Raw genomic sequence first — 11,018 nt, 5'->3', positions numbered from 1 at the left:
TTTTGGTGCCTCTATGCCCCTGTAATTGCCTTTGGTGGCGCCAAAGGGGATTTAAACTAAACCTTTAATTTGTCTTTTTATTTTTGGATGCCACCATGCAAAGGTATTGGACTTTGGCACCCCTAAACGGTCTTTTAAGTAAACTTTTAATTTGGTCTTTCCCTTCAGATGCCACTATTCCCCTGTAAAGGCCTTTGAAGACGCCAAAGGGGATTTAGATTAATCCTTCAATTTTCCTCTAAATTTTTCGAAGTGCTCCATGCAATTCTCTTGCCCTTTGGCATCCCCAAAGTGGCATTAAAGTAAGCTTTCCAAATGTTTCTTTCCCTTTTGATGCCTCTATGCCCCTGTAATTGCCTTTGGCGGCGCCAAAGGGGATTTAAAATAAACCTTTAATTTGTCTTTTTATTTTTGGATGCCACCATGCAACTGTATTGGACTTTGGCACCCCCAAAGGGTATTTTAAGTAAACTTTTAATTAGGGTCTTTCCCTTTAGATGCCACTATTCCCCTGTAAAGGCCTTTGAAGACGCCAAAGGGGATTTAGATTAATCCTTCAATTTTCCTCTAATTTTTTGATGTCTCCACGCAATTCTCTTGCCCTTTGGCATCACCAAAGTGGTATTAAAGTAAGCTTTCGAAATGTTTCTTTCCCTTTTAATGCCTCTATGCCCCTGTAATTGCCTTTGGCGGCGCCAAAGGGGATTTAAACTAAATCTTTAATTTCTCTTTTTGTTTTTGGATGCCACCATGCAAAGGTATTAGACTTTGGCACCCCAAAACGGTCTGTTAAGTAAACTTTTGATTTGTCTCTTTCCCTTCAGATGCCACTATTACCCTGTAAAGGCCTTTGAAGACGCCAAAGGGGATTTAGATTAATCCTTCAATTTTTCTCTAAATTTTTGGATGCCTCACCGCAATTCTCTTGACCTTTGGCATCCCCAAAGTGGCATTAAAGTAAGCTTTCCAAATGTTTCTTTCCCTTATGATGCCTCTATGCCCCTGTAATTGCCTTTGGCGGCGCCAAAGGGGATTGAAAATAAACCTTTAATTTGTCTTTTTAATTTTGGATGCCACCGTGCAGCTGTATTGGACTTTGGCACCCCTAAACGGTCTTTTATATAAAATTTTAATTTAGCTCTTTCCCTTCAGATGCCACTACTCCCCTGTAAAGGCCTTTGAAGACGCCAAAGGGGATTTAGATTAATCTTCAATTTTCCTCTAAGATTTTGGATGTCTCCACGCAATTCCCTTGCACTTTGGCATCCCCAAAGTGGCATTAAGGTAAGCTTTGCAGATGTTTCTTTCCCTATTGGTGCCTCTATGCCCCTGTAATTGCCTTTGGTGGCGCCAAAGGGGATTTAAACTAAAACTTTAATTTGTCTTTTTATTTTTGGATGCCACCATGCAAAGGTATTGGACTTTGGCACCCCTAAACGGTCTTTTAAGTAAACTTTTAATTTGTCTCTTTCCCTTCAGATGCCACTATTCCCCTGTAAAGGCCTTTGAAGACGCCAAAGGGGATTTAGATTAATCCTTCAATTTTTCTCTAAATTTTTGGATGCCTCACCGCAATTCTCTTGACCTTTGGCATCTCCAAAGTGGCATTAAAGTAAGCTTTCCAAATGTTTCTTTCCCTTATGATGCCTCTATGCCCCTGTAATTGCCTTTGGCGGCGCCAAAGGGGATTTAAAATAAACCTTTAATTTGTCTTTTTATTTTTGGATGCCACCATGCAACTGTATTGGACTTTGGCACCCCCAAAGGGTATTTTAAGTAAACTTTTAATTAGGGTCTTTCCTTTTAGATGCCACTATTCCCCTGTAAAGGCCTTTGAAGACGCCAAAGGGGAGTTAGATTAATCCTTCAATTTTCCTCTAATTTTTTCGATGCGTCCATGCAATTCTCTTGCCCTTTGGCATCCCCAAAGTGGCATTAAAGTAAGCTTTCCAAATGTTTCTTTCCCTTTTGATGCCTCTATGCCCCTGTAATTGCCTTTGGCGGCGCTAAAGGGGATTTAAAATAAACCTTTAATTTGTCTTTTTATTTGTGGATGCCACCATGCAACTGTATTGGACTTTGGCACCCCCAAAGGGTATTTTAAGTAAACTTTTAATTAGGGTCTTTCCCTTTAGATGCCACTATTTCCCTGTAAAGGCCTTTGAAGACGCCAAAGGGGATTTAGATTAATCCTTCAATTTTCATCTAAATTTTTTGATGTCTCCACGCAATTCTCTTGCCCTTTGGCATCACCAAAGTGGTATTAAAGTAAGCTTTCGAAATGTTTCTTTCCCTTTTAATGCCTCTATGCCCCTGTAATTGCCTTTGGCGGCGCCAAAGGGGATTTAAACTAAATCTTTAATTTGTCTTTTTGTTTTTGGATGCCACCATGCAAAGGTATTAGACTTTGGCACCCCAAAACGGTCTGTTAAGTAAACTTTTGATTTGTCTCTTTCCCTTCAGATGCCACTATTACCCTGTAAAGGCCTTTGAAGACGCCAAAGGGGATTTAGATTAATCCTTCAATTTTTCTCTAAATTTTTGGATGCCTCACCGCAATTCTCTTGACCTTTGGCATCCCCAAAGTGGCATTAAAGTAAGCTTTCCAAATGTTTCTTTCCCTTATGATGCCTCTATGCCCCTATAATTGCCTTTGGCGGCGCCAAAGGGGATTGAAAATAAACCTTTAATTTGTCTTTTTAATTTTGGATGCCTCCGTGCAGCTGTATTGGACTTTGGCACCCCTAAACGGTCTTTTATATAAAATTTTAATTTATCTCTTTCCCTTCAGATGCCACTACTCCCCTGTAAAGGCCTTTGAAGACGCCAAAGGGGATTTAGATTAATCCTTCAATTTTCCTCTAAGATTTTGGATGTCTCCACGCAATTCCCTTGCACTTTGGCATCCCCAAAGTGGCATTAAGGTAAGCTTTGCAGATGCTTCTTTCCCTATTGGTGCCTCTATGCACCTGTAATTGCCTTTGGTGGCGCCAAAGGGGATTTAAACTAAAGCTTTAATTTGTCTTTTTATTTTTGGATGCCACCATGCAAAGGTATTGGACTTTGGCACCCCTAAACGGTCTTTTAAGTAAACTTTTAATTTGTCTCTTTCCCTTCAGATGCCACTATTCCCCTGTAAAGGCCTTTGAAGACGCCAAAGGGGAGTTAGATTAATCCTTCAATTTTCCTCTAAATTTTTCGAAGTGTCCATGCAATTCTCTTGCCCTTTGGCATCCCCAAAGTGGCATTAAAGTAAGCTTTCCAAATGTTTCTTTCCCTTTTGATGCCTCTATGCCCCTGTAATTGCCTTTGGCGGCGCTAAAGGGGATTTAAAATAAACCTTTAATTTGTCTTTTTATTTTTGGATGCCACCATGCAACTGTATTGGACTTTGGCACCCCCAAAGGGTATTTTAAGTAAACTTTTAATTAGGGTCTTTCCCTTTAGATGCCACTATTCCCCTGTAAAGGCCTTTGAAGACGCCAAAGGGGATTTAGATTAATCCTTCAATTTTCCTCTAAATTTTTGGATGTCTCCACGCAATTCTCTTGCCCTTTGGCATCCCCAAAGTGGTATTAAAGTAAGCTTTCCAAATGTTTCTTTCCCTTTTGATGCCTCTATGCCCCTGCAATTGCCTTTGGCGGCGCCAAAGGGGATTTAAACTAAATCTTTAATTTGTCTTTTTATTTTTGGATGCCACCATGCAAAGGTATTGGACTTTGGCACCCCTAAACGGTCTTTTAAGTAAACTTTTAATTTGTCTCTTTCCCTTCAGATGCCACTATTCCCCTGTAAAGGCCTTTGAAGACGCCAAAGGGGATTTAGATTAATCCTTCAATTTTCTCTAAATTTTTGGATGCCTCACCGCAATTCTCTTGACCTTTGGCATCTCCAAAGTGGCATTAAAGTAAGCTTTCCAAATGTTTCTTTCCCTTTTGATGCCTCTATGCCCCTGTAATTGCCTTTGGCGGCGCCAAAGGGGATTTAAAATAAACCTTTAATTTGTCTTTTTATTTTTGGATGCCACCATGCAACTGTATTGGACTTTGGCACCCCCAAAGGGTATTTTAAGTAAACTTTTAATTAGGGTCTTTCCTTTAGATGCCACTATTCCCCTGTAAAGGCCTTTGAAGACGACAAAGGGGAGTTAGATTAATCCTTCAATTTTCCTCTAATTTTTTCGATGCGTCCATGCAATTCTCTTGCCCTTTGGCATCCCCAAAGTGGCATTAAAGTAAGCATTCCAAATGTTTCTTTCCCTTTTGATGCCTCTATGCCCCTGTAATTGCCTTTGGCGGCGCTAAAGGGGATTTAAAATAAACCTTTAATTTGTCTTTTTATTTTTGGATGCCACCATGCAACTGTATTGGACTTTGGCACCCCCAAAGGGTATTTTAAGTAAACTTTTAATTAGGGTCTTTCCCTTTAGATGCCACTATTTCCCTGTAAAGGCCTTTGAAGACGCCAAAGGGGATTTAGATTAATCCTTCAATTTTCATCTAAATTTTTTGATGTCTCCACGCAATTCTCTTGCCCTTTGGCATCACCAAAGTGGTATTAAAGTAAGCTTTCGAAATGTTTCTTTCCCTTTTAATGCCTCTATGCCCCTGTAATTGCCTTTGGCGGCGCCAAAGGGGATTTAAACTAAATCTTTAATTTGTCTTTTTGTTTTTGGATGCCACCATGCAAAGGTATTAGACTTTGGCACCCCAAAACGGTCTGTTAAGTAAACTTTTGATTTGTCTCTTTCCCTTCAGATGCCACTATTACCCTGTAAAGGCCTTTGAAGACGCCAAAGGGGATTTAGATTAATCCTTCAATTTTTCTCTAAATTTTTGGATGCCTCACCGCAATTCTCTTGACCTTTGGCATCCCCAAAGTGGCATTAAAGTAAGCTTTCCAAATGTTTCTTTCCCTTATGATGCCTCTATGCCCCTGTAATTGCCTTTGGCGGCGCCAAAGGGGATTGAAAATAAACCTTTAATTTGTCTTTTTAATTTTGGATGCCTCCGTGCAGCTGTATTGGACTTTGGCACCCCTAAACGGTCTTTTATATAAAATTTTAATTTATCTCTTTCCTTCAGATGCCACTACTCCCCTGTAAAGGCCTTTGAAGACGCCAAAGGGGATTTAGATTAATCCTTCAATTTTCCTCTAAGATTTTGGATGCCTCCACGCAATTCCCTTGCACATTGGCATCCCAAATGTGGCATTAAGGTAAGCTTTGCAGATGCTTCTTTCCCTATTGGTGCCTCTATGCCCCTGTAATTGCCTTTGGTGGCGCCAAAGGGGATTTAAACTAAAACTTTAATTTGTCTTTTTATTTTTGGATGCCACCATGCAAAGGTATTGGACTTTGGCACCCCTAAACGGTCTTTTAAGTAAACTTTTAATTTGTCTCTTTCCCTTCAGATGCCACTATTCCCCTGTAAAGGCCTTTGAAGACGCCAAAGGGGATTTAGATTAATCCTTCAATTTTCCTCTAAATTTTTCGAAGTGTCCATGCAATTCTCTTGCCCTTTGGCATCCCCAAAGTGGCATTAAAGTAAGCTTTCCAAATGTTTCTTTCCCTTTTGATGCCTCTATGCCCCTGTAATTGCCTTTGGCGGCGCCAAAGGGGATTTAAAATAAACCTTTAATTTGTCTTTTTATTTTTGGATGCCACCATGCAACTGTATTGGACTTTGGCACCCCCAAAGGGTATTTTAAGTAAACTTTTAATTAGGGTCTTTCCCTTTAGATGCCACTATGTCCCTGTAAAGGCCTTTGAAGACGCCAAAGGGGATTTAGATTAATCCTTCAATTTTCCTCTAAATTTTTGGATGTCTCCACGCAATTCTCTTGCCCTTTGGCATCCCCAAAGTGGCATTAAAGTAAGCTTTCCAAATGTTTCTTTCCCTTTTGATGCCTCTATGCCCCTGTAATTGCCTTTGGCGGCGCCAAAGGGGATTTAAAATAAACCTTTAATTTGTCTTTTTATTTTTGGATGCCACCATGCAAAGGTATTGGACTTTGGCACCCCCAAAGGGTATTTTAAGTAAACTTTTAATTAGGTCTCTTTCCCTTTAGATGCCACTATTCCCTGTAAAGGCCTTTGAAGACGCCAAAGGGGATTTAGATTAATCCTTCAATTTTCTCTAAATTTTTGATGTCTCCACGCAATTCTCTTGCCCTTTGGCATCACCAAAGTGGCATTAAAGTAAGCTTTCCAAATGTTTCTTTCCCTTTTGATGCCTCTATGCCCCTGTAATTGCCTTTGGCGGCGCCAAAGGGGATTTAAAATAAACCTTTAATTTGTCTTTTTATTTTTGGATGCCACCATGCAACTGTATTGGACTTTGGCACCCCCAAAGGGTATTTTAAGTAAACTTTTAATTAGGGTCTTTCCCTTTAGATGCCACTATTCCCCTGTAAAGGCCTTTGAAGACGCCAAAGGGGATTTAGATTAATCCTTCAATTTTCTCTAATTTTTTGATGCGTCCACGCAATTCTCTTGCCCTTTGGCATCCCCAAAGTGGCATTAAAGTAAGCTTTCAAATGTTTCTTTCCCTTTTGATGCCTCTATGCCCCTGTAATTGCCTTTGGCGGCGCCAAAGGGGATTTAAAATAAACCTTTAATTTGTCTTTTTATTTTTGGATGCCACCATGCAACTGTATTGGACTTTGGCACCCCCAAAGGGTATTTTAAGTAAACTTTTAATTAGGGTCTTTCCCTTTAGATGCCACTATTCCCTGTAAAGGCCTTTGAAGACGCCAAAGGGGATTTAGATTAATCCTTCAATTTTCCTCTAATTTTTTTGATGTCTCCACGCAATTCTCTTGCCCTTTGGCATCACCAAAGTGGTATTAAAGTAAGCTTTCGAAATGTTTCTTTCCCTTTTAATGCCTCTATGCCCCTGTAATTGCCTTTGGCGGCGCCAAAGGGGATTTAAACTAAATCTTTAATTTGTCTTTTTGTTTTTGGATGCCACCATGCAAAGGTATTGGACTTTGGCACCCCAAAACGGTCTTTTAAGTAAACTTTTAATTTGTCTCTTTCCCTTCAGATGCCACTATTCCCCTGTAAAGGCCTTTGAAGACGCCAAAGGGGATTTAGATTAATCCTTCAATTTTCCTCTAAATTTTTGGATGTCTCCACGCAATTCTCTTGCCCTTTGGCATCCCCAAAGTGGTATTAAAGTAAGCTTTCCAAATGTTTCTTTCCCTTTTGATGCCTCTATGCCCCTGTAATTGCCTTTGGCGGCGCCAAAGGGGATTTAAAATAAACCTTTAATTTGTCTTTTTATTTTTGGATGCCACCATGCAACTGTATTGGACTTTGGCACCCCCAAAGGGTATTTTAAGTAAACTTTTAATTAGGGTCTTTCCCTTTAGATGCCACTATTCCCCTGTAAAGGCCTTTGAAGACGCCAAAGGGGATTTAGATTAATCCTTCAATTTTCCTCTAAATTTTTGATGTCTCCACGCAATTCTCTTGCCCTTTGGCATCCCCAAAGTGGCATTAAAGTAAGCTTTCCAAATGTTTCTTTCCCTTTTGATGCCTCTATGCCCCTGTAATTGCCTTTGGCGGCGCTAAAGGGGATTTAAAATAAACCTTTAATTTGTCTTTTTATTTTTGGATGCCACCATGCAACAGTATTGGACTTTGGCACCCCCAAAGGGTATTTTAAGTAAACTTTTAATTAGGGTCTTTCCCTTTAGATGCCACTATTTCCCTGTAAAGGCCTTTGAAGACGCCAAAGGGGATTTAGATTAATCCTTCAATTTTCATCTAAATTTTTTGATGTCTCCACGCAATTCTCTTGCCCTTTGGCATCACCAAAGTGGTATTAAAGTAAGCTTTCGAAATGTTTCTTTCCCTTTTAATGCCTCTATGCCCCTGTAATTGCCTTTGGCGGCGCCAAAGGGGATTTAAAATAAACCTTTAATTTGTCTTTTTATTTTTGGATGCCACCATGCAAAGGTATTAGACTTTGGCACCCCAAAACGGTCTTTTAAGTAAACTTTTAATTAGGTCTCTTTCCCTTTAGATGCCACTATTCCCCTGTAAAGGCCTTTGAAGACGCCAAAGGGGATTTAGATTAATCCTTCAATTTTCTCTAAATTTTTGATGCCTCCACGCAATTCTCTTGCCCTTTGGCATCCCCAAAGTGGCATTAAAGTAAGCTTTCCAAATGTTTCTTTCCCTTTTGATGCCTCTATGCCCCTGTAATTGCCTTTGGCGGCGCCAAAGGGGATTTAAAATAAACCTTTAATTTGTCTTTTTATTTTTGGATGCCACCATGCAACTGTATTGGACTTTGGCACCCCCAAAGGGTATTTTAAGTAAACTTTTAATTAGGGTCTTTCCCTTTAGATGCCACTATTCCCCTGTAAAGGCCTTTGAAGACGCCAAAGGGGATTTAGATTAATCCTTCAATTTTCCTCTAAATTTTTGGATGTCTCCACGCAATTCTCTTGCCCTTTGGCATCCCCAAAGTGGCATTAAAGTAAGCTTTCGAAATGTTTCTTTCCCTTTTGATGCCTCTATGCCCCTGTAATTGCCTTTGGCGGCGCCAAAGGGGATTTAAACTAAACCTTTAATTTGTCTTTTTATTTTTGGATGCCACCATGCAAAGGTATTGGACTTTGGCACCCCTAAACGGTCTTTTAAGTAAACTTTTAATTTGGTCTTTCCCTTCAGATGCCACTATTCCCCTGTAAAGGCCTTTGAAGACGCCAAAGGGGATTTAGATTAATCCTTCAATTTTCCTCTAAATTTTTCGATGTCTCCACGCAATTCTCTTGCCCTTTGGCATCCCCAAAGTGGCATTAAAGTAAGCTTTCCAAATGTTTCTTTCCCTTTTGATGCCTCTATGCCCCTGTAATTGCCTTTGGCGGCGCCAAAGGGGATTTAAAATAAACCTTTAATTTGTCTTTTTATTTTTGGATGCCACCATGCAACTGTATTGGACTTTGGCACCCCCAAAGGGTATTTTAAGTAAACTTTTAATTAGGGTCTTTCCCTTTAGATGCCACTATTCCCTGTAAAGGCCTTTGAAGACGCCAAAGGGGATTTAGATTAATCCTTCAATTTTCCTCTAAATTTTTGATGTCTCCACGCAATTCTCTTGCCCTTTGGCATCCCCAAAGTGGTATTAAAGTAAGCTTTCGAAATGTTTCTTTCCCTTTTGATGCCTCTATGCCCCTGTAATTGCCTTTGGCGGCGCCAAAGGGGATTTAAAATAAACCTTTAATTTGTCTTTTTATTTTTGGATGCCACCATGCAACTGTATTGGACTTTGGCACCCCCAAAGGGTATTTTAAGTAAACTTTTAATTAGGGTCTTTCCCTTTAGATGCCACTATTCCCCTGTAAAGGCCTTTGAAGACGCCAAAGGGGATTTAGATTAATCCTTCAATTTTCCTCTAAATTTTTCGATGCTCCACGCAATTCTCTTGCCCTTTGGCATCCCCAAAGTGGCATTAAAGTAAGCTTTCCAAATGTTTCTTTCCCTTTTGATGCCTCTATGCCCCTGTAATTGCCTTTGGCGGCGCCAAAGGGGATTTAAAATAAACCTTTAATTTGTCTTTTTATTTTTGGATGCCACCATGCAACTGTATTGGACTTTGGCACCCCCAAAGGGTATTTTAAGTAAACTTTTAATTAGGGTCTTTCCTTTAGATGCCACTATTCCCCTGTAAAGGCCTTTGAAGACGCCAAAGGGGATTTAGATTAATCCTTCAATTTTCCTCTAATTTTTTCGATGCGTCCATGCAATTCTCTTGCCCTTTGGCATCCCCAAAGTGGCATTAAAGTAAGCTTTCCAAATGTTTCTTTCCCTTTTGATGCCTCTATGCCCCTGTAATTGCCTTTGGCGGCGCTAAAGGGGATTTAAAATAAACCTTTAATTTGTCTTTTTATTTTTGGATGCCACCATGCAACTGTATTGGACTTTGGCACCCCCAAAGGGTATTTTAAGTAAACTTTTAATTAGGGTCTTTCCCTTTAGATGCCACTATTTCCCTGTAAAGGCCTTTGAAGACGCCAAAGGGGATTTAGATTAATCCTTCAATTTTCATCTAAATTTTTTGATGTCTCCACGCAATTCTCTTGCCCTTTGGCATCACCAAAGTGGTATTAAAGTAAGCTTTCGAAATGTTTCTTTCCCTTTTAATGCCTCTATGCCCCTGTAATTGCCTTTGGCGGCGCCAAAGGGGATTTAAACTAAATCTTTAATTTGTCTTTTTGTTTTTGGATGCCACCATGCAAAGGTATTAGACTTTGGCACCCCAAAACGGTCTGTTAAGTAAACTTTTGATTTGTCTCTTTCCCTTCAGATGCCACTATTACCCTGTAAAGGCCTTTGAAGACGCCAAAGGGGATTTAGATTAATCCTTCAATTTTTCTCTAAATTTTTGGATGCCTCACCGCAATTCTCTTGACCTTTGGCATCCCCAAAGTGGCATTAAAGTAAGCTTTCCAAATGTTTCTTTCCCTTATGATGCCTCTATGCCCCTGTAATTGCCTTTGGCGGCGCCAAAGGGGATTGAAAATAATCCTTTAATTTGTCTTTTTAATTTTGGATGCCTCCGTGCAGCTGTATTGGACTTTGGCACCCCTAAACGGTCTTTTATATAAAATTTTAATTTATCTCTTTCCTTCAGATGCCACTACTCCCCTGTAAAGGCCTTTGAAGACGCCAAAGGGGATTTAGATTAATCCTTCAATTTTCCTCTAAGATTTTGGATGCCTCCACGCAATTCCCTTGCACTTTGGCATCCCAAAGTGGCATTAAGGTAAGCTTTGCAGATGCTTCTTTCCCTATTGGTGCCTCTATGCCCCTGTAATTGCCTTTGGTGGCGCCAAAGGGGATTTAAACTAAAACTTTAATTTGTCTTTTTATTTTTGGATGCCACCATGCAAAGGTATTGGACTTTGGCACCCCTAAACGGTCTTTTAAGTAAACTTTTAATTTGTCTCTTTCCCTTCAGATGCCACTATTCCCCTGTAAAGGCCTTTGAAGACGCCAAAGGGGA

The 11,018-nt window shown here is 40.0% G+C and overlaps 1 long non-coding RNA gene across 1 annotated transcript; it reads left to right on the top strand.

Annotated features, from left to right (window-relative positions):
• Positions 1–1,173: 1,173 nt before the first annotated feature.
• LOC139764432 (uncharacterized) lies at positions 1,174–10,766 on the top strand. Its single transcript, XR_011716373.1, has 4 exons — positions 1,174–1,284; positions 2,792–2,924; positions 5,085–5,217; positions 10,647–10,766. It is a non-coding gene; the product is annotated as an uncharacterized lncRNA (long non-coding RNA).
• The last annotated feature ends 252 nt before the right edge of the window (positions 10,767–11,018 follow it).

The sequence above is a fragment of the Panulirus ornatus genome, chromosome 50 (assembly GCF_036320965.1).
Source record: "Panulirus ornatus isolate Po-2019 chromosome 50, ASM3632096v1, whole genome shotgun sequence".
Classification (NCBI taxonomy): Eukaryota; Metazoa; Arthropoda; class Malacostraca; order Decapoda; family Palinuridae; genus Panulirus; species Panulirus ornatus.
The sequence above is the reverse complement of the archived record's forward strand: the minus strand, read 5'-3'. Positions and strand labels throughout refer to the sequence as shown.